Here is a 24,467-nt window from a genome sequence, read left to right as displayed (position 1 = left end):
GTGCCAAAACAAAAGTTCCCCAATATTCCTGAATCAGAAGATGTGGTGTGAGCAGATGTTTGTATCAGTCTTCTGGGAGATGGTTCCTGACATGTGTGACAGAGGCTAGGAAAGGGAGTTTCACCTATGTGCAGTGTGGAAGGTGAGGCTTGGAATAAACAAGTTAGGTAACAACTGCCAGTGCTTCTCTTGTTCCTGCGGGTAGTCCTGTGCTCATGCTGAATGGTGAGGAAGGGAAGTAGTACCAGCCAGTTTCTTTGTTCCCAGAGCATTGTCTCCCTGAATGCCACCACTCTAGTACATACTCTAAAAAGAGCAAATAACCTCTTACTACATGTTGCAGGCACTCTTTAGGTCACGGTATCCACATTGTATGTCTGTAGTTTGTTTGCCTGCCTGCTTTCTAAGAGCAGTGCAATATCCTCAGAGCTCTATCCCAGCCAATCCTGCTGACTTTCAGACTCCATACTTTAAGTCCCATTGGTTGTCAGGAGTCACAACATTTGATCCCTCTTGTTCTCTAAGCCAGTTCTATGGCAATTTGTTTTCCCTGTGCATTCCTCTCTGTGTTATTCTGTCTCTCATCCTTCTCTGTACTGGTTCCCTCCCTCCCCACTGCAGCACAGTTTGTTTCTCTTTCAACCCATATCTCCATACTTCCTACCTTCTTTGATGTGGCCTTTTGTCTACCTTTAGTTGCAGAGTTTTTTTTTTCTGCCAGTCTTCAGATCAATTATTGTTATATTTGTGATGATTTGATAGTTATCTAGTTGTATTTTGGGGACAAGTTGAGCTTAGGGTCTCCCTACTTTGCCACCATCTTCCTAAGATCTGCACTTACTTTTATTTACTTGTTAGTCTTATGTGTTGTATTAACTTCCTAGAGTCTTGTCTCCTGCTATCTAGAGAATGTTCCTGTGATCTTTTTCCTCCTAGTCATCCATCTAACTCTGCCAGTGCTTCTTTGCTTCATACTTTTACTAATTACCTTATTAACACCAAACCTACCTTTCCAGTACTTCTTCTACTCAGAATCCTACTGAACGCTAGAATGATAAATAAATCTGTGATTTGGCATTAATGATTGATAACAGATTATTATGCTACCTTCTTGGTAATTCATGTTGCGTTTGATCTTGAATTTCAGGTTCCATGTCTGGGTTAGCTGGGAAGACATATATGTTTTTCTAGTGTCCCTAACATGGCACCATGTGAGTAACTTGCAATACTCTGTTTCTCTTATGCCATTTGTCCTTTGGTTTGTTATACAGTTATAATTATATTTTTCCAGGCCTATCATTGCTGTGGCCCATCCTCTATGGATTTTGTGAAACCTTTGTTCAAAATGAGTCACCTCAAATTGCAGCACACCAGTAGTTCTCTTCTGTTATTTTTGTAGTGGTCCATGATTCTTATGGTCCCAGAATGACTATTTTTGAAAACAAAACTATACTATATGCCCCTCTGTTCTAAATTCTTTAGATACGCTTTTCTTATTAACCTAATAGAATGTATGAACAAATTAGCAATAATATAAAAAGCTCTTGGTTAACTTATGAAACAACATTGAATGGATGACAGATATTTCTTTTTGATATTTGTTCAATAGATAAAAATGATACCTAAAAACTGTTTTTTTTTAATTAAGATGCAAAAACAATTCATCCTTAATGAAATATATTTTTGGTCTTAAAGGTTTTTTGTGGAGCATAACAAATAACATGGAGGGCATGGGGAAATGGAGAGGAGAAGGGAGTTGATGAAAATTGGAAGGGAAGATGAACCATGAGAGACTATGGACTATGAAAAAGAATCTGAGGGTTTTGAAGGGGTGGGGGGTGGGAGGTCAGGGGAGCCAGGTGGTGGGTATTATGCAGGGCATGTATTGCATGAAGCTCTGGGTAAGGTGCACAAACAGTGAATTCTGTTACACTGAGAAGAAATTAAAAAAATAAAAATAAAAATAAAAAGTTTATAGATGATACTGACAAGGTAGAAAGTTCTAGAGGTAGAAAAGGTAGAACATTCTAGAAGTTTAGTTAATTTTTTTTTCTATGTCTGTTTCTATTTATTTATCTGGAAAGCATCTTTTTTCCTGAACTTTGGTGACTTTAATATGCTCATTCTCTGTGAGTCATTATAGTGAAAGATATTTCTTTTTGTTTTGAGATTTTATTTATTTGACAAGAGAAAGAGCACAAGCAAGGGGGAGCAACAGGCAAAGGGAGAGGAAGAAACAGGCTCCCCACTGAGCAGGAAGCCTGATGTGGGGCTCATTGCCAGGGTTCTGGGATCATGATCTGAGCTGAAGGCAGACACTTAACTGACTGAGCCACACAGGCATCCAGTGACAGTTATTTTTAATCCTTTAGTTCCTAATTTGAATATGTTCTACTCTTTCAGAGGCATAATTGTGTATAATCCAAGACAGAAATTGTACTTGTATATGTTATTTATTATTGTTTTTATTTTTACTGTATTTTGACTATTAACATTAGAAGCTTTATCTTCCAATAATAATTATACTTTTCTGGGATTCTAGTCTGTTATCACTATTTATTTAGATAATTATGTTAGTAAAATCTTGCAAACTTTAAGGCTTCTCTGAAAATTAATTTTCATTTTTAGCTGAAGACTTTCTATCCTCAATAAAAGTAGTATGTAAGGATCTCTGTGATAGTGCATATTTTGGCCCAGATTACTATCGACCTCCAAGATATATGATCCACTGTACCCAGATTAAGCATTGTTTCCAGAAATCTCTTGCAGTTATGTATGGATAAGTGGCTAACATCTGATCAATTAGATTTATGTACAAATTTAGTGTGAGTGTTTTGGAAAATCTCTGTAAATAAGAGGGTGAGGAATGCCTGAGTGGTTCAGTTGGTTAAGCATCTGCCTTTGGCTCAGATTGTGATGCTGTGATCCTGGGATTGAGTCAAATATTGGGCTTCTTGCTCAGCGGGAAGCCTGCTTCTCCCTCTGCCTGCTATTTCCCCTGTTTGTGCTAGCTCTTACTCTCTCTGACAAATAAATTAAAAAAATATTTAAAATAAATAAATAAATAAATAGAAGGTGAGACTCATACTTCTTTTTATCATTCTTGATGCAGGTATAATTTAGGGCTGCTGAAAACTTTCACATCATTTTACAAAAGCATACAATTACTACTACCTGGAAAGGGTTCATTTACTGTGACAGACCTAAAAAATGTGTTCTTATTATAGTTCACTTTGTCATGGAGCAGGACAGCAATATTTTTCTCTTCTAGTTAGGTATTTAATCCACCACAAAATGATGGCAAGTCACTTGCTATTTTTGAGATAGCAGATCCAGAATAAAATATCTGGGACCCAAGTTATCAAATAAGTCCCTTTTTCATATACAGTGGGGTCTCAATTAGGGTATGTATTTGACATTATTGCATTACACCCATGAGCATATCACTAAGAACTCTCTTAGGCAAACTTTGATGTTGTCTAGACTAGTGCCCAATATCTGTATATCAGCACTTGGCTTGTTAGGACACATTGCAATTAGTTTTCTGCCCATTACCCTTCATGTCAAACTTCCCCTTTCTTCTATTCCCTCAAGTGCCTGATAGTTAATTTAACAAACTGAATCAATTTGGGGTTTTAATGATTATTAATGGCTTAATGTGCAACTCTTCTCACACAGTATTTGCCTTTTAATAAAATACTCAGTGTTTTTACTTAAAGGAACAAATAATATGAGGACTTCAGCAAGACTAGAGAGGAAATTATAATAAAAAAATTATACCTGGAATAGACCTTAAAGATCTTCTTATGAAAATGTCCTATTTCAACACTTAGTAAACTAAAGATAGACTAAAGGAAAACTAAGGGAGAAAAAGTAACTTGACTATGTCTAAGTGCTCATTAGTGACAAAAGAAAGACTAAATGCCAGATCTACTAATTCTTAGTACAGAGATCTGTCCACCTCACTGAATTGGAGAAGGAAAGTTTTTTGATAAATCACCATCTAGAAGGGCATTGATTCTATAAGCATGCTTACTTTAACAATTTTCAAAGTATTTCAATGCATTCAAAGTAAAAAACATTTCTACTATCTAATCAGAAATATCTATATAACAATGATTCAAAAATTTTAAGCACAGCTTCCATTTATTAAACACCAAATCTCATACGTTCTTTTAATGCTATTTGAAATTAAAAATAAATTAAGATTACCTATAAAATGCAATGAAAATAATTTTAATTTTAGAATATACTTTTTCTAAGAATACATGTTCCCTTGTTCAAGTTAATGGCATTCACACCTAAAGGGTTTAGACTTTCTAATAAAAAGTTTTCTTTTCTAAGGTATGTATTTACAATAAGGTCATAATATTATGTATGAGGAAACGAGACATATTATCCAACTCATGTGTTCTTAAAGCCTACACCTATTTAATGACATATGTGACTTTTTAGTTTAACAGTCTTTTTTCTCCAAAGATAAACTCTCTCATTTTCAGAAATAGTATGATATGGCTGATATTGTGATATTTGTTTTTATTTCACAAATACTTCTTTTATCTCTGATCTTCCCTGCAAACTTCTTGGCTAGTTTAAAAATGGAAATAATGAATATCCCAATAGGACAAATAGATATCTTTATTTAAGTAGTAGTCCTTTGCCATTTGGCATGAAAAAAAAGTGACTATATGTAACAGGTGAAGGTAATTTAAGTCATAGGCATGATGTTACTTTACCTAAATAGCCATGAGTAACATATTTGTCATTTTAACATCAACATCTGCTTTTAGGATTTTTCTATAATTATGTTAGATCACATGTATGCATTTACAACATATTTTATCCACAATAAAGCTACTGTTGTCCAACACTGGGGCACTGAAGTTCCTTTGTTTCCACAAAAACTACTGATTTTGAAGATATTTTTAGTTAAAAAAATTCAAAATTGTAAGTCAGAATTTTTTTAAATAAATATTAAATTATTGTTTGAGTTTATGGAGATAACAGTGAAGTAAAATGCTAGCTATATATGATATTTACTTTACCATGGTAAAGTAAATATCATATATATTTACACTATATCACATATATTATATTACACTATATTATATCACATTATATTATATCATATATATTTACATATATATATATACTGCTGTGTAACAACTACTCCCAACTTTAGTGTTTAAAACAACACACCTTTTATTATATCTAAAATTTTCACGTGTCAAAAATTCAGACAAGGCATAGTTGGTAAAATAATTTTGCTTTTTCCCTTAGCTTGAATAAGGTCATTCATTAATACTTATCTAGTGTCTCATCTCATCTGGAAGGTCCAAGATAGCTTTGATCACAGGCCTGGCACGTTGTTGGGGCAGTAAGCTTAGCTGGGCTTTTCTCTTTCTCAGTGTAATATTTTGATCCCTTCCTGGTCTCTAACATTGTAGCCAGATTTATTGCATAATAGCTCAGAGCTCCAAGAATGAGTGTTTTAAGAAATAGAAGTGGAAACTATTAGGGTCAAGGTGACACTAATTTCATTACCAGGATCTTTTTCTGCAGTATCTCAGTGCTCACATGGAAACTCATCTTTTAATGAAAGGTTTTGAATAGGTTAGCCATGTCCCCTTTGTCCTTTGATCACAAAGATTTGGTGTCACTTAAGCATTGCTTTTTTCTTTTTATTTCATTTTTTCCTGTGTAGGATAACTTTGATACATCATAAAGATAACAAGTATTTCTTTGTTTTGCATAATTATGAGGTAGAAACTGCTAAACATCTATTTAAAATGTTGGACTCAAAACTTGATTATGATAGTCATAATAGATGTTGTGGCTGTCTTAAATAAAAATATATTTATATGTATTTTTTCTCTCATTCAGGTCAATATGTGGTCAGTCGTGTAGCTAGCTAACGTACAATGAGGCAGAGAAGAATTTATACACTAGAAGCTACCAGTTGATTGAGGGATGGAGTGAATGTTTTATAGCAACTAGGCCTGTAGTTTGTCCTAACTTTGCCTTTAGCAAATGAAATTCAGTCTAATAACACAGTTTATGTATACTCTTAAAACTAACTGTCTAAATAAATAAAATATTTTAATAAAAATAGGAGGGTAGTACCTGGGTGGCTCATAGAGTTGGGGGGCTGCCAACCCCAGGGACTTGGGATGAGACCAGCTTCATGCTCCCTGCTCAGTGAGAAGACTTCTTCTCAAAAAAAAAAAAAAGAAGAAGAAGAAGTCTTCTTCTCCCTCTCCTTCTGCCCTTCCCCCACTGCTATTTCCTTCTTTCTCTCTCAAATAAACAAATACAATCTTTAAAAGAATACACTGTCATTCAGGGATTTTTTTTTCTTTTCTTTTTTTTCTATTCACATTATATTATTATTATTATTATTGCTATTATTATTATTATTATTTGCTTTTGTTATATTTGGGATAAGTTAGTCTTCTTTGATACAACTCTTGATATTTAAAAGGTTGATGATGTGTATATGGAGGAGAATGGGTGGGAATGTGGCAAAAGTACTTAAAGTTGAGAGGAGGGACAAGATGGTAGAGAAATAGAAGACTTAGTTTCAAACAGTCCCCTAAAGTGAGCTAACTATCTACCAGAACACTCTGAACACTCATGCAATCAGCTTGAGATGTAAGATTATACACTTCTGGATCTCTACAGAGGCAGAAGACTCCAGTGGAGAATTAAAGCAGAGTGGGAATGATTGGACTGATATCTGAGGATAAACAGAAGGCAGTAGCACCAGAACTGACCCACTGGAAAGTAACAACCCAATATGAAAGTGCCCTGTGATTAGGGACCAGAGTTAACTTGGAGTCTCGTTAGAAGCACTCAAAAAAGAGCAAAAGATCTTAAGGGGAAACGGTGAATCAGGCAGTCATGGCACTGGCCTAAGTCCATGGACACAGGACAGCCGCTGCTGGAAACCAATTGTGCCAGAGAGAGTATGGCGATGCCTCCAGGCCATGGTCCCTGAGTCCCCAGCTTTCTGCTGCTTGCACCAGCTCTGGGCTAAGCAAGTTCTCACCTGTGCCCATGAGGGACTCTGATGTGAGCGCCAGCCAGCACTCTTAAGAACCACAGCCATTTGTGCTCTGCACGCACTACACAACTGGGGTCTGAACTGTGCTCCCCACTAACGCCTGAGAGAGCTCTGTGCAGGCACTAGCAAGTGGTCTCGAAGGAGCAAATGAGACTCTGAATACTACCAGCTTGGGCTGACCCCTGAGACAGTGACCCCTGAGACAGTGACCCCTGAGACAGTGGCTGGGGACGTGCATTGTGGGAGTTTGCACAGCTGAGCAGAGTTTGCAGAGGGGGAATCTGTGTGTACTGGACCACCCAAAGGGAGAAGACTGAGGCTTCTCTCTGAGACAGAGGTCTGGGTGCAATTTGCTTTCCACTAAACCTCTGAAAAGCTGCAAAAAGCCGTGAAATCACAAAAACAACCAGAGAACAAAAGCCTGAAAAACAGGATTCCCCAGAGCACAGCCCCTTGATAGGGGGCCAGAGGACTCAAGCCAAGCAAGATTCACTGAAAAACAATGGGGCAGCCCCTCCCCCCAGAAAGCCAGCCAAAAGAATGAGAGGGCAACCACTACAGGGTACCCATAAAATTGTAAAACCCCAATATCAGGGGAAAACAAGATATTAAGTTCCTAGTATTCCCCTAAACCTGTACATTTCATAGATACAACTTTTATTTTTAAATTAGTTCTCACAATTCTTGTTCTTTTTAATTTTTTAACCTACTTACCATTACAACTAGAGGTTCAATTCAACATATTCCATAATAACCTTTTAACTTGAACTTCTTCATACATATACCTGTGTTTTTCTTTTGCTTTTCTATTTTTTTAATATATATATATATATATATGTGTGTGTGTGTGTGTATGTGTGTGTGTATAAATAGATAGATAGATATAAGCTTCAAGGTAATCCTCTTTCCTTAATCAATACTATCCCTATATATAAACCAGTTTTAATCTCCCTTTCTTTTGAAGTTGAGTCCTTTAACAAAGATATCAAGATACACAACAGGAAGAATCAAAATAAACTTCCTCACCCACATCAAGGATTTATAGCTACCCTCCCATATTCTTTTTCTGTCAGTGTTTCTGTGTATTTGTTTTTGTTCTGGTATTATATAAATTTTATCCTTGGGTTTCTTTTTGGCTGAGTTCTCTCTTTCTCTTTTTTTTTCTTCTTATTTACATTTGTCTGGGTAATGGAACCAGTGTTCATGTCCTAGAGGCAGAAAGAACAACCCCCAAGATCAACAATTCTAGAAAGAACTCGAGACATTTGATGGTGATACTGATGAACCATAAATTTAAATAAGAGCTCCTGAGGGCAGCTGGGAGAATAATTTCCGTATGTAAAAAGAAAGTCCATCAGAATAACAGTAGACCTGACCACAGAAACCCGGCAAGCCAGAAAGGACAAGCAAGGCATATTCAAGGCACTAAATGAAAAGAACATGCAGCCAAGAATACTTTATCCAGAAAGGCTGACATTCAAAATGGATGGTGAGATAAAGAGCTTCCAAGACCAGCAAGGTTTAAAAGAGTGTGTGACCACCAAGCCAGCATAACAAGAAATATTAAGGGAAGTTCTATAGAAGAAGAAAGAATCCAAGAATATAATAGAACAGAAATTTACAGAGACAATATATAGAAACAAGGACTTCACAGGCAACATGATGTTAATAAAAATGTATCTTTCAATAATAACTCTCTAAATGAATGGCCTAAACACTCCCATAAAATGACAGAGGTTTGCAGATCAGCTAAAATGACAGAACCTGTCCATATGCTGTCTAAAAGAGACCCATTTGGAACCTAAAGATACATTCAGACTGAAAGTGAAGGGATGGAGAAGCATCTTTTATGCTGATGGGCCTCAAAAGAAAACTGGGGATTTCTCATATGAGATAAATTAGATTTTAAACTAAAGACTGTAGTCAGAGATACAGAAGGACACTACATTATCCTTAAAAGGGTTTATCCACCAGGAAGATCTAACAATTGTAAATATTTATGCCCCCAATATGGGAACAGTCAACTACATAAGACAACTGTTAATCAAAATATAGAGTCACATTGATATGAATACATTAATAGTAGAGGATTTAAACACACCAATCTCAGTAACACACAGATCATCCAAGCACAAAATTAATAAGTAAACAAGAGGTTTGAAAGACACATTGGACCAGATGGACCTCATAGATATATACAGAATATTCAACCCTAAAACAACAGAGTACTCATTCTTCTCAAGCGCCCATGGAACTTTCTCCAGAATAGACCACATACTGGGTCAAAAATCAGGGCACAACTGATACCAAAAGATCGAGATACCCTGCATATTCTCAGACAACAATGCTTTGAAACTGGAACTCAACCACAAGAAAAAGTATGGAAGGAATTCAAATAAGTGGAAGCTAAAGGCTACCCTGCTTAAGAATGTTTGGATCAACCAGGAAATCAAAGAAGAACTTTAAAAATTCATGGAAACCAATGAGAAAGAAGACACATTGGTACAAAACCTGTGGAATACGGCAATGGCAGTCCTAAGGGGGAAAAAACATAGCCATCCAAGCCCTACTCAAAAAAAAAAAATTGAAAAATCCAGAATACACTAGCACTCCTTACACCTTAAAGAACTGGAGAATCAACAACAAATTAAGGCAACCCCACATACAATAAGGGAAATAATCAAGATTAGAGCAGGGATCAATGAGACAGAAACTAGGGCAACAGTAGAACACATCAACAGAACTAGAAGCTGATTTTTGAAAGAATCAATAAGATCGATAAAGCACTGGACCAACTAATACAAAGGAAGAGAGAGGACCCAAAGTAATAAAGTTATGAATGAAAAGAGAGATATCATGACCAACAACAAGGAAATAGAAACAATCATCAGAAATTATTACCAACAGTCATATGTCAGTAAGTTAAGCTACTACACAAAATGGATGCATTTCTGGAAATCTATAAACTTCCAAAACTGAATCAGGAAGAAATTGCAACCTGAGTAGACTAATATCTAGTAACGAGATTGAAGCAGTGATCAAAAACCTCCCAAAAGACAAGAGCCAAGGACCTGATGGATTCCCTGGATAATTCTATTAAATATTAAAAGAAAAAATAATACCAATTCTCCTGAAGCTGCTTCAAAAATAGAAATAGAAGGAAAACTTCCACACTCTTTCTATGAAGCCAGCATTACTCTGATCCCCAAACCAGGCAAAGACCACACCAAAAAGGAGAATTTCAGACCAATATCCCTGGTGAATATGGATGCCAAGATTCTCAACAAGATCCTAGCTAATAGGATCCAACAGTACATTAAGAAGATTATCCACCATGACCAGTTGGGATTTATCCATGGGATGCAAGTGTAGTACAGCATTCACAAACCAATCAATGTGATAGAACAGATCAGTAAAAGAAAAGAGAAGAACCATACAATCCTCTCTATTAATGCAGAAAATGCATTTTACAAGAAATAGCATCCATTCCTGAATAAAAGTTTTCAAAGTATAGGGATAGAGGGAACATTCCTCAACTTCATAAAACCTATTTCTGAAAGTCTACAGCGAATATCATCCTCAATGGGGAAAAGCTGACAGCCTTCCCTTTGAGATCAGAAACATTACAAGGATGTCCATTCTCACCACTGCTGTTAAACACAGTACTAGAAGTCCTAACAACAGCAATCAGACAACAAAAAGAAATAAAAGGTATTCAAATTGGCAAAGAAAAAGTCATATTCTCTCTCTTCACAGATGGTGTGATACTTTATATGAAAAACTGAAAAACTACACCCCCAAACTACTAGAACTCATAGAGCAATTCAGTAATGTGGCAGGATACAACATCAATGTACAGAAATCAGTTGCTCTCTTATACACTAACAATGAAAATATAGAAAGGGAAATTAGAGAATCGATTCCATTTACGATAGCACCAAGAACCATAAGATACCTGGTAATACACCTAACCAAAGAGATAAAGGATCTGTACTCGAAGAACTACAGAACCCTCATGAAAGAAATTGAACAAAACACAAAAAGATGAAAGACCATTCCATGCTCATGGATCGGAAGAATAAACATTGTTAAAATGTCTATACTTCCTTGAGTAATCTATACTTTCAATGCCATTCCGATCAAAATTCCACCAGCATTTTTCAAAGAGTGGGAACAAACAATACTAAAATTTGTATGGAACCAAAAGAGAACCAGAATTGCTAAGGAAATGTTGAAAAATAAAAACAAAAGTGGGTGCATCACGTTGCCTGATTTTAAGCTTTACTACAAATCTATGATCAGCAAGACAGCATGGTACCGGCAAATAACAGACACATAGACCAGTGAAACAGAGTAGAGAGCCCAGATATGGACCCTCAACTCGATGGTCAAATAATCTTAGACAAAGAAGGAAAAAAATATACAGTGGAAAAAAGAACATCTCTTCAATAAATATTGCTGGGAAAATTGGACAGCTATGTGTAGAAGAATGAAACTCGACCATTCTCTTACAATATACACAAAGATAAATTTGAAATGGATAAAAGACCTCAATGTGAGGCAGGAATACATCAAAATACTAAAGGAGAACATAAGCAATAACCTCTTCAACATCAGCCACATCAACTTCTTTCAAGACATTGTCCCCAAAAGCAAAGGAAACAAAAGCAAAAATGAAGTATTGGGACTTCATCAAGATTCAAACCTTCTGCACAGCAAAGGAAACAGTCAACAAAACTAAGAGGCAACTGATGGCATGGGAGAAGATAATCACAAATGACACTACAGACAAAGGGCTAATATCCAAGATCTATAAAGAACTCCTGAAACTCAACATTCAAAAAACAGATAATCACCTCAAAAAATGGACAGAAGACATAAACAGACACTTCTCCAAAGAAGACATACAAATGGCTAACAGACACATGAAAAAGTGTTCATCATCATTAGCCATCAGGGAGATTCAAATCAACCACACTGAGATACCACGTTACACCAGTTGGAATGGCTGAAATGAAGAAGACAGACAGTAAACAACATGTCTTGGAGAAGATGTGGAGAAAGGGGAACCCTCTTACACTGTTGGTGGGAATGCAAGTTGGTGCCCCCACGTTGGAAAATAGTGTGGCGATTCCTTAGGAAATGAAAAATAGAGCTACCCTATGACCCTGCAATAACACTACTGGGTATTTATCCCAGTGGTATAGATGTAGTGGAAAAAAGGGCCATCTCTACCCCCAATGTTCATAGCAGCAATGACCACAGTTGTCAAACTGTGGAAAGAGCCACAGCACCCTTCAACAGATGAATGGATAAAGAAGATATGGTCCATATATACTATGGAGTATTATGCCTCCGTCAGAAAGGATGAATACCCAACTTTTGTATCAACATGGATAGGACTGGAGATTATGCTGACTGAAATAAGTCAAGCAGAGAGAGTCAATTATCATATGGTTTCACTTACTTGTGGACCATAAGGAATAACATGGAGGACATTGGAAAATGGGGAGAAGTTAGTTGGGGGAAGTTGGAGGGGGAGAACAAACCATGAGAGACTGTGGACTCTGAGAAACAAACTGAAAGTTTTGGAGGGAAGGAGTGTGGGGGTTGGGTGAGCCTGGTGGTGTGTATTAAGTAGGGCATTTATTGCATAGAGTACTGGGTGTGGTGCAAAAACAATGAATTTTGGAACACACACAAAAGTAAATTTAAATTAAATTTAAAAAAAATAAAATATGTCAAGCAGTCATTTAAAAAGTAGTTAAAGGTTTCACAGCAATGTGAGAGCAGTTTTCTCTATTTTGAATTTTATATTTGGTAACTCTTGAAATGATTATTTAGTTCTTTACAACTTGAGGATCTGGATAATTTGAGGAGAAGAAATCAGTGAATTGTCTTTTATTAAGATGCTGTACAGGGGCGCCTGGGTGGCTCAGTGGGTTGGAGCCTCTGCCTTCAGCTCAGGTCATGATCTCAGGGTCCTGGGATCGAGCCCCACATCGGGCTCTCTGCTCCGTGGGGAGCCTGCTTCCTCCTCTCTCTCTGCCTGCCTCTCTGCCTAATTGTGATTTCTCTCTGTCAAATAAACTAAATATAAAAAAAATTTTAAAAAAAGATGCTGTGCATATTCAAATTTATTCTTAATGAAACCTATAAAACACCACTATTTTCCCTATCCCTATATGTAGATGAGAAAATTCAATTATTTTAACAGAGAAACACTGTTTTCAATTCTCTATCCCAGGATCCTAAACATTCTACCTAACTGATGAAAGCCAGACAAATTTAACAAAGCAAATTCAGAGCCAAAACTTTTGTGGGAGACAGCAAGCTATAGGAGCATGAAAAGATTTTGGACTCATAAAACTGGAATTCAAATTGTAATTCTATGCTACATATTAGTTGACATTTAGCAACTCATTTTCATTGTCTTAGTTGTGTATGTCTTAGTTTCCTTATTTTTATTTTTTTTCACTCTAGAAAAATGCTTCTTTATTTATTTTTTTATATTTATTTATTTTTACTTGCTTATTTACAGCATAACAGTGTTCATTGTTTTGGCATCACACCCAGTGCTCCATGCAGTACGTGCCCTCCCTATTACCCACCACCTGGTTCCTCAACCTCCCACCCCACTCCACCCCACTTAAAAATAAGTTTCCTTATTTTTAAAATGGGTAGAAAACTGATGCCTACCACAGCAATGTGTAATACCATTGCAATGGTGGGTATAAACACACTTTTTAAAATTGTGACTGACCACTTCCAAGTTATGCTGCCAGAATTTGAGTGTTTAAGTTCAAAGAACAAGAACAATTACCTCCAATCTTTCCACCAACAAGACCTATTAAATTCTTGAAAAATTATTTTGCTTGAAAAAAAAATCTATCAAAACAATTTGGTCAGGAACTGAAATCCTTAGAATATGAGAAAGCTAAGCAGAGTTTACTAATGAAATTATTAGTCAAGAATAACTTTTTAAAAAAGCATTTTAGATGAATTTTTGTAGAAATACTTCTTTATGAAGAATTATTGGATTTAAAAATATCCTCCAAAGGGGAGGAGTCAAGATGGCGGAGAAGTAGCAGGCTGAGACTATATCAGGTAGCAGGAAATCAGCTAGATAGCTTATCTAAACATTGCAAACACTGACAAATCCAACAGGAGATTGAAGAGAAGAATGGCAATTCTAGAAACAAAATCAACCACTTTCTGGAAGGTAGGACTGGCAGAGAAGTGAATCCAAAACAACAGGAAGATAGACCACTGGGGGAGAGGCCAGCTCCAGGCAAGCGGCGGAAAAATGGAACACAAAATCAGGACTTTAAAAGTCTGTTCCACTGAGGGACATTGCTCCAGAAGCTAAACCGGGGTGAAGCCCACGCGGGGTCAGTGTGGCCCCAGGTCCCGCAGGGTCACAGAAGGGTTGGGGTGTCGGAGTGTCACAGAGCTTACAGGTATTAGAACGGAGAAGCCGGCTACAGAGACAGAACCAAGTAGTGAGCTCTCAGTTTGGGGTTACCTTGAACCGGTCGCAGGCTGGGTGAGCTCAGAGCATGGCTGGAGGCCGGGGATATGGGAGTGATTGTGTGCTGGTCTCTGGGGATGCACTGAGGAGCGGGACCCCAGGCTTTCGGCTCCTCCGGGATTGAGACTGGGAGGCGGCAATTTTCATTCCCATCCTCCAGAAATCTACGAAAAGCATTCAGGGAACAGAAGCTCCTGAAAGCGAACCCAAGCAGATTACTTAGTCCGGCCCCTGTTAAGGGTGGTGCAATTCCACCTCGCGCAAAGACACTTGAGAGTCACTACAACAGGCCCCTCCCCCAGAAGATCAACAAAAAATCCCGCCAGGATGAAGTTCTTCTACCAAGGAAAGCAGATTCAATACCTAGAACAGCAGCTGAATTCCAGAGGAGGAGAAAGCAAAGCATGACATTCATGGCTTTCTCCCCATGATTCTTTAGTCTTGCGGTTAATTTATTTTTTTTCAATTTTTTTCTTTCTTTTTTCTTCTTCTGCTAATTTTTTTAAACTTTACCCTTTTCTTTTTTAACGTTTTTAACTAGTTTATCTAATATATATATTTTTTCTTTCTTTTTTATATTTTTTCTTTATTTGTTTTCATTTTTTAATTTTTTTCTTTTTTTTTCTGAACCTCTTTTTATTCCCGTTCTCCCCCCCACGATTTGGGGTCTCTTCTGATTTGGTTAAAGCGCATTTTTCTGGGGTCTTTGCCACAGTTTTAGTATTTCACATGCTCCTTCATACACTCTTATGTGGACAAAATGACAAGGCGGAAAAATTCACCACAAAAAATGTACAAGAGGCAGTACTGAAGGCTAGGGACTTAATCAATACAGACATTGGTAATATGTCAGATCTAGAGTTCAGAATGACAATTCTGAAGGTTATAGTGGGGCTCGAAAAAGGCATGGAAAATATGAGAGAACCCCTCTCTGGAGATATAAAAGCCCTTTCTGGAGAAATTAAAGAATTAAAAACTAACCAAGTTGAAATAAAAAAGAAACTATTAATGAGGTGCAATCAAAAATGGAGGCTCTCACTGCTCGGATAAATGAGGCAGAAAAAAAATTAGTGATATAGAAGACGAAATGACAGAGAATAAAGAAGCTGAGCAAAAGAGGGACAAACAGCTACTGCACCAAGAGGGGAGATTTCGAGAGATAAGTAACACCATAAGATGAAACAACATTAGAATAATTGGGATTCCAGAAGAAGAAGAAAGAGAGGGGGAGCAGAAGGTATATTGGAGAGAATTATTGGAGAGAATTTGCCTAATATGGCAAAGGGAACAAGCATCAAAATCCAGGAGGTGCAGAGAACCCCACACAAAATCAACAAGAATAGGACCACACCCCATCATCTAATAGTAAAATTTACAAGTCTTATTGACAAAGAGAAAATCCTGAAAGCAGCCCGGGAAAAGAAGTCTGTAACATAAAATGGTAAAAATATTAGATTGCCAGCAGACTTATCCACAGAGACATGGCAGGCCATAAAGAGCTGGAATGATATATTAAGAGCATTAAACAAGGAAAACATGCAACCAAGAATACTCCAGCTAGGCTATCACTGAAAATAGAAGGAGAGATAAAAAGCTTTCAGGACAAACAAAAACTGAAAGAATTTGCAAACACCAAACCAGCTCTACAGGAAATATTGAAAGGGTCCTCTAAGCAAAGAGAGAGCCTAAAAGTAGTAGATCAGAAAGGAACAGAGACAATACACAGTAACAGTCAACCTCACAGGCAATACAATGTCACTAAATTCATATCTCTCAATAGTTACCCTGAACCTTAATGGGCTAAATGCCCTAATCAAAAGACACAGGGCATCAGAATGGATCAAAAAACAAAACCCATCAGTATGTTGCCTACAAGAAAGTCATTTTAGATGCGAAGACAGCTCCAGATTTAAAGTGAGGGGGTGGAAAACAATTTACCATGCTAATGCGCATCAGAAGAAAGCTGGGGTGGCAATCCTTATATCAGATCAATTAGATTTTAAGCCAAAGACTATAATAAGAGATGAGGAAGGACACTATATCCTACTCAAAGGGTCTGTCCAACAAGAAGATCTAACAATTTTGAATATCTATGCCCCTAACGTGGGAGCAGCCATGTATATAAACCAATTAATAACAAAATCAAAGAAACACATCAATAATAATACAATAATAGTAGGGGACTTTAACACTCCCCTCACTGAAATGGATAGACCATCCAAGCAACAGAACAACAAGGAAATAAAGGCCTTAAATGACACACTGGACCACATGGACATCACAGATATATTCAGAACATTTCATCCCAAAGCAACAGAATACACATTCTTCTCAAGTACACATGGAACATTCTCCAGAATAGATCACATCCTGGGTCACAAATCAGGTCTCAACTAGTATCAAAAGATTAGGATCATTCCCTGCATATTTTCAGACCACAGTGCTCTGAAGCTAGAACTTATTTACAAGAGGAAATTTGGAAAGAACACAAATACATGGAGACTAAACATCATACTTCTAAAGAATGAATGGTTCAACCAGAAAATTGAATTTCAAATTGAATTGAAAAAATTCATGGAAACAAATGATAATGAATACACAATGGTTCAAAATCTGTGGGACACAGCAAAGGCAGTCCTGAGAGGAAAATATATAGCGGTACAAGCCTTTCTCAAGAAACAAGAAAGGTCTCAAGTACACAACCTAACCCTACACGTAAAGGAGCTGGAGAAAGAACAAGAAAGAAACCCTAAACCCAGCAGGAGAAGAGAAATCATAAAAATCAGAGCAGAAATCAATGAAATAGAAAACAAACAAACAAACAAAAAAAACAATAGAATAAATCAATGAAACTAGGAGCTGGTTCTTTGAAAGAATTAATAAGATTGATAAACCCGTAGCCAGACTTATCAAAAAGAAAAGAGAAAGGACCCAAATAAATAAAAACATGAATGAAAGAGGAGAGATCACAACTAACACCAAAGAAATACAGACAATTGTGAGAACATACTATGAGCAACTCTACGCCAATAAATTTAACAATCTGGAAGTAATGGATGCATTCCTAGAGACATGTAAACTACCACAGCTGAACCAGGAAGAAATAGAAAAATAGAAATAGAAATAGAAATAGAAATAGAAAACCTGAACAGACCCATAACCGGTAAGAACATTGAAACAGTCATCAAAAATCTCCAAACAAACAAAAGCCCAGGGCCAGACGGCTTCCCAGGAGAATTCTACCAATCATTCCTATTCTCCTGAAACTGTTCCAAAAAATAGAAATGGAAGGAAAACTTCCAAAATCATTTTATGAACCCAGCATCACCTTGATCCCGAAACCAGACAAGGATCCCATCATAAAAAACAACTACAGACCAATATCCTTGATGAACACAGATGCAAAAATTCTCACCAAAATACTAGCCAATAGGATTCAACAGTCCATTAAAAGGATTATTCACCACAACACAGTGGGATTTATTCCAGGCCTGCAAGGTTGTTTCAATATCTGCAAATCAATCAATGTGATACAACACATTAATAAAAGAAAGAACAAGAACCATATGATACTCTCAATAGATGCTGAAAAAGCATTTGACAAAGTACAGCATCCCTTCCTGATCAAAACTCTTCAAAGTGTAGGGATAGAGGGCACATACCTCAATATTATCCAACCCATGTATGAAAAACCCACCTCAAATATCATTCTCAATGGAGAAAAACTGAAAGCCTTTCCGTTAAGGTTAGGAACACTGAAGGGATGTCCATTATAGCCACTGCTATTCAACATAGTACTAGAAGTCCTAGCCTCAGCAATCAGACAACAAAAAGAAATTAAAGGCATCCAAATCGGCAAAGAAGAAGTCCAACTATCACTCTGCACAGATGATATGATACTATATGTGGAAAACCCAAAAGACTCCACTCCAAAACTGATAGAACCTATACAGGAATTCAGTAAAGTGTCAGGATATAAAATCAATGCACAGAAATCTGTTCCATTTCTGTACACCAACAATAACACAGAAGTATGAGAAATTAAGGAGTCAATCCCATTTACAATTGCACCCAAAACTATAAGATACTTAGGAATAAACCTAACCAAGGAGGCTAAGAATCTATATGCAGAAAACTATAAAGTACTCATGAAAGAAATTGAGGAAGACACAAAGAAATGGAAAAATGTTCCATGCTCCTGGATTGGAAGAATAAATATTGTCAAAATGTCTATGCGACCTAAAGCAATCTACACATATAATGCAATCCCTATCAAAATACCATCCATTTTTTTCAAAGAAATGGAACAAATAATCCTAAAATTTATATGGAATCACAAAAGGCCTTGAATAGCCAAAGGAGTATTGAAAAAGGAAAGCCAAAGTTGGTGGCATCACAATTCCGGACTTCAAGCTCTATTACAAAGCTGTCATCATCAAGACAGCATGGTACTTGCACGAAAACAGACACATAGATCAATGGAACAGAATAGAGAGCCCAGAAATAGACCCTCAACTCTATGGTCAACTAATATTTGACAAAGCAGGAAAGAATGTCCAATGGAAAAAAGACAGCCTCTTCAATAAATGGTTCTGGGAAAATTGGACAGCCACATGCAGAAAAATGAAATTGGACCACTTCCTTACACCACACACGAAAATAGACTCAAAATGGATGAAAGACCTCAATGTGAGAAAGGAATCCATCAAAATCCTTGAGGAGAACAGAGGTAGCAACCTCTTCGACCTCAGCCGCATCAACATCTTCCTAGGAACATCGGCAAAGGCAAGGGAAGCAAGGGCAAAAATGAACTATTGGGATTTCATCTAGATCAAAAGCTTTTGCACAGTAAAGGAAACAGTTAACAAAACCAAAAGACAACTGACAGAATGGGAGAAGATATTTGCAAATGACATATCAGATAAAGGGCTCGTGTCCAAAATCTATAAGGAACTTAGCAAACTCACCACCCAAAGAAAAAACAATCCTATCAAGAAATCGGGAGAGGACATGAACAGATATTTCTGCAAAGAAGACATCCAGATGGCCAACAGACACATGAAAAAGGGCTCCACATCACTCGGCATCAGGGAAATACAAATCAAAACCACAGTGAGAGACCACCTCACACCAGTCAGAATGGCTAAAATTAACAAGTCAGGAAATGACAGATGCTGGCAAGGATGCAGAGAAAGGGGAACCCTCCTACACTGTTGGTGGGAATGCAAGGCGGTGCAACCACTCTGGAAAACAGCATGGAGTTTCCTCAAAATGTTGAAAATAGAAATACCCTATGACCCTGCAATTGCACTACTGGCTATTTACCCTAAATATACAAACGTAGTGATCCGAAGGGGCATGTTCACCCAAATGTTTATAGCAGCAATGTCTACAATAGCCAAACTGTGGAAAGAACCTAGATGTCCATCAACAGATGAATGGATAAAGAAGATGTGATATATATACCCAGTGGAATACTATGTAGCCATCAAAAGAAATGAAATCTTGCCATTTGCGATGATGTGGATGGAACTAGAGGGTTTCATGCTTAGTGAAATAAGTCAATCAGAGAAAGACAACTATCATATGATCTCCCTGATATGAGGACATGGAAATGCAACATGGGGGGTTAGGGGGAGAGGAGAAGAATAAATGAAACAAGATGGGATTGGGAGGGTGACAAACCATTAGTGACTGTTAATCTCACAAAACAAACTGAGGGTTGCTGGGGGGAGGTGTGGTGGGAGAGGGGGATGCGTGTTATGGACATTGGGGAGGGTATGTGCTATGGAGAGTGCTGTGAAGTGTTTAAACCTGGCGATTCACCTACCTGTACCCCTGGGGATAAAAATACAGTATATGTTTATAAAAAGAAAGAAATAAATAAAAAAAAGAAAAAAAAGAAAAATAAATAAATAAATAAATCTATAACCTTCCAGGAAGAAATATGTATAGAGAGTTATTTAAGCTCTTTAAACATGGTAATAAAACAATTTTAAATTAAAAAAATACATTATATGTTTATAAAAAATAAGAAATAAATAAAAATTTTTAAAAATCCTTCAAAGGTCAGAAGAAAGACAAAATAATAATAATTTTAAAAAGCTGCATTTCCCACCTTCCTCTTGACCAGAACAAGATCATTATTTTCTGCTATATAGCCTATGAACCAGCCATATTAGTCCAAATTATAAGAATGAAGTGCTGGCAATATAGCAGAGGTCCTTGGATCCCCAGCAAGTTTGTTTTCCACAAGTTAATTAGGAGCAAGGGAGTAATTATTGGAAAAAATATACTAAAAGGACAGCATTTGGAATAAATGGAAAAGTATAAAAGGGTATATTAGTTAAAAGTAATTTGTTGGAATAGATTATATCCACAGTAACCAATTAAGTAACAAAAGATCAACACAACCAAAACAAGAATAATGGCCTTCAAACATCACATTTACAAATAGATCCGAAATGAAGGCAAAAGGAACAAACCTAATTACCACAAATTGTTATCTCAAAGCTTGTTCTATATTTTGTTCTCTCTCCTATTTTGAAAATTATAATGTGAAGAAAGTGCCTTAAAGATGAAAGGATTTATTTATTTTTTTCATTTAAAATATTTTATTTTGTGATGCCTGGGTATCTCATGTGGTTAAACACCTGCCTTTGGCTCAGGTCATGATCCCAGTGTCCTGGGTCCATGTCCCATATTGGGCTCCTTGTTCAGCAAGGAGTCTGCTTCTCCATCTGACTGCCATTCTCCCTGCTTGTGCCTCCCCTCTCTGAAAAAAAAAAGTAAATCTAATTTTTAAATAAAATAAAATAAAATATTTTTAAGAGAAAGCCACTCAGGTTGAGATGCAGTGTGCCCATGAGGTTCTCTGAGACTGTTCCTAAGCACATCTTCAGTTGAAGTGTCACAACTGTCACCCAGACTAAGCCTTCCAACCACAGTAATTCCAGAGTCTTCTTTGACATGGACATCAATAGGGAGTGAGTTGGTTTAGTTGCCTTAGAATTATCCTCAGATATTGTACCCAAAACTGCGAAAAACTTTCATGTCTAGGGTACAAGAGAAAAATTCACTGGACCCACAACTGGGAAAACTCTCCATTTCAAAGGATGCCCTTTCCGATGAATTATTAAGAAATTTATTGTTCAGGGTGGAGATTTCTCAAATCAAAATGTGAAATGTAGAGAAAGTATTTATAGTGAAATTTTTGAAGATGAAAATTCCTATTATAAGCATGAGCAAGGTTTATAGAGCATGGCAAATGCAAGCTGTGACACAAGTGGTTCTTAGTACTTTATCAACAGTTCCAACTCCTCATTTGGAGGGGAAAATATGGTATTTGGTCAAGTAGTTAAAGAAATGGATGTGGTAAGAATAATGGAAAATGTAGAAGTGAAAGGTGTAAAACCTGCCAAAATATGTGTTATTACAAAATGCAGAGAACTAAAGGAGGGACATCACTGGGGTATATTCCCAAATGATGGTTCTGGTGACAATCATCCAGATTTATCTTAAGAAGCAGATATATATTTAAAATATGTAGATAAAATTTTGCTAATAAGAGAAGACTTAAGAAATCGGAAATATATTTTTTCAAATCCCAAAACTGGGAGATAGCTACTAAAATATATATATACAAAAGCTTTAAGACATGTAGAAGGTTCAAATGCTGTTATTGGGAAAGCAGATAGATTGAAGCTACAACATATAGCTCTAAGCTGTGTTCTAAATATTGGTGCTAATTAAAAGAAGATGTCAAATTGGCAGGCAACAATTGACAGTTGTTTGGAGGCACTTGAAATAGACCCATCAAATACCAAAACATTGTACCATAAACTCAAGGATGGCAAGGATTAATAGAATAGGATCATGATTATTTTAAATTATTTTTTTTAATTTCCTGGTTGACCCATTCATTCTTTAGTGGGATGCTTCTTTTTTTTAATTTTTATTTATTTTTAAAATTTCTTTTCAATGTTCCAGAATTCATTGTTTATGCACCACACCCAGTCTGTTCTCTGAGACTGTTCCCAAGCATATCTTCAATTGAATTGTCACAACTATCCCCTGTAATTTTTCCCTTTTCCTAATGTACTCCATGCTATTACCTATGTTCCACAAATGAGCAAAAACATATGACAATTGACGTTCTCTGCTTGACTTACTTCATTTAGCATACTCTCCAGTCCTAAATATGTCAATGCAAAAGTTGGGTGCTCATCTTTTTGATAGCTGAGTAATATTCCATTGTGTATAAGGACCACATCTTCGTTATCCATTTTTCTGTTGAAGGGCATCCTGGCTTTTTCCACATTTTGGCTATTGTGGACAATGATACTATGATGATTGGGGTTCATATGTCTCTTCTTTTCATTACATCTGTATCTTTGGGGGTAAATGCCCAGAAGTGCAATTGCTGGGTCATAGGGTAACATTAGTTTTCATTTTTTGAGAATCCTCCCCACTGTTTACAAAGTGGCTACACCAATTAGCATTCCCACCAACAGTGTAAGAGGGTTCAACTTCCCCCACAACTTCTCCAACATTTGTTGTTTCCTGCCTTGTCGATTTTTGCCATTCTTACTGGTTTAAGTTTGTATCTCAATGTGGTTTTGATTTGAATTTCCATGGTGGCTAATGATGATGAACACTTTTTCATGTGTTTGTTATCCTTTTGTATGTCTCCTTTGAAGAAGTGTCTGCTCATGTCTGCTGCTCATTTTTTGACTTGATTATGTTTTTTGGGTGTTGAGTTTGAAGAGTTCCTTATACATTAGCCTTTTCTCTGTAGTGTCATTTGAAAATACCTACTCCCATTCCATGGGTTGCCTCTTTGTTTTGTTGACTGTTTCCTTTGTTGTGCAGAAGCTTTGGATCTTGATGAAGTCCCAAAAATTCATATTTGGTTTTGTTTCCCTTGCCTTTGGAGACGTGTCTTGAAAGAAGTGGCTGTGGCCGATGTGGAAGAGGTTACTACATATGTTCTCTTCTGGGATTTTGATGGATTCCTGTTTCATATTGAGGTCTTTCATCCATTTAGAATTTGTCTTTGCATATGGTGTAAGAGAATGGTCCAGTTTCATTCTTCTGTATATAGCTGTCCAATTTTCCCAGCATCACTTATTGAAGAGACTTTCATTCTTCCATTGTATATTTTTTTCTGCTTTGTCAAAGATTAGTTGACCATACAGTTGAGAGTCCATACTCTGGCTCTCCATTCTGTTCCACTGGTCTGTGTGTGTTTTTGTGCCAGGAACCTGCTGTCTTGCTAAATGTAGCTTTGTCATATAGCTTGAAATTAGGCAATGTGATGCCTCCAGCTTTGTTTTTCTTTTTCAACATTTCCTTGGTGATTTGGGTTCTTTTCTGCTTCCATACAAAATTTAGGGATGTTTGTCCCAGCATTTAAAAAAAAATCTCACTTTTGGGGCACCTGGGTGGCTCAGTGGGTTAAGCTCCTGCCTTTGACTCAGGTCATGGTCTCAGTGTCCTGAGATTGAGCCCCCCATTGGGCTATCTGATTGGCGGGGTGCCTGCTTCCCCCACACCTTTCTCTTCCTGCCTCTCTGCCTACTTGTGTTATCTCTCTGTGTCAAATAAATAAATAAAATATTTTTAAATGCCATTTTTTTAAACTGGGATGGTCTGAAAGTACAGATTTCTATGGGCAGCATGGATATTTTAAAAGTTTTTATTCTTCTGATCCATGACTATGGAATGTTCTTCCATTTTTTGTGTCTTCAATTTTTTCATGAGTGTTTTGTAGTTCGTGCTGTATAGATCTTTACCTTGTTGGTTAGGTTTACTCCAAGGTATCTTATCAGTTTTGGTGTTATTGTAAATGGAATCAATTCTCTATTTTCTCTT

The 24,467-nt window shown here is 36.9% G+C and overlaps 1 pseudogene; it reads left to right on the top strand.

Moving 5' to 3' along the window:
* The window catches only part of LOC123934689, a 105,574-nt pseudogene extending 83,109 nt beyond the window's left edge, over positions 1–22,465 (top strand).
* Positions 22,466–24,467: the final 2,002 nt, after the last annotated feature.

This window comes from Meles meles, chromosome X, assembly GCF_922984935.1.
Source record: "Meles meles chromosome X, mMelMel3.1 paternal haplotype, whole genome shotgun sequence".
Lineage (NCBI taxonomy): Eukaryota > Metazoa > Chordata > Mammalia > Carnivora > Mustelidae > Meles > Meles meles.
The sequence above is the reverse complement of the archived record's forward strand: the minus strand, read 5'-3'. Positions and strand labels throughout refer to the sequence as shown.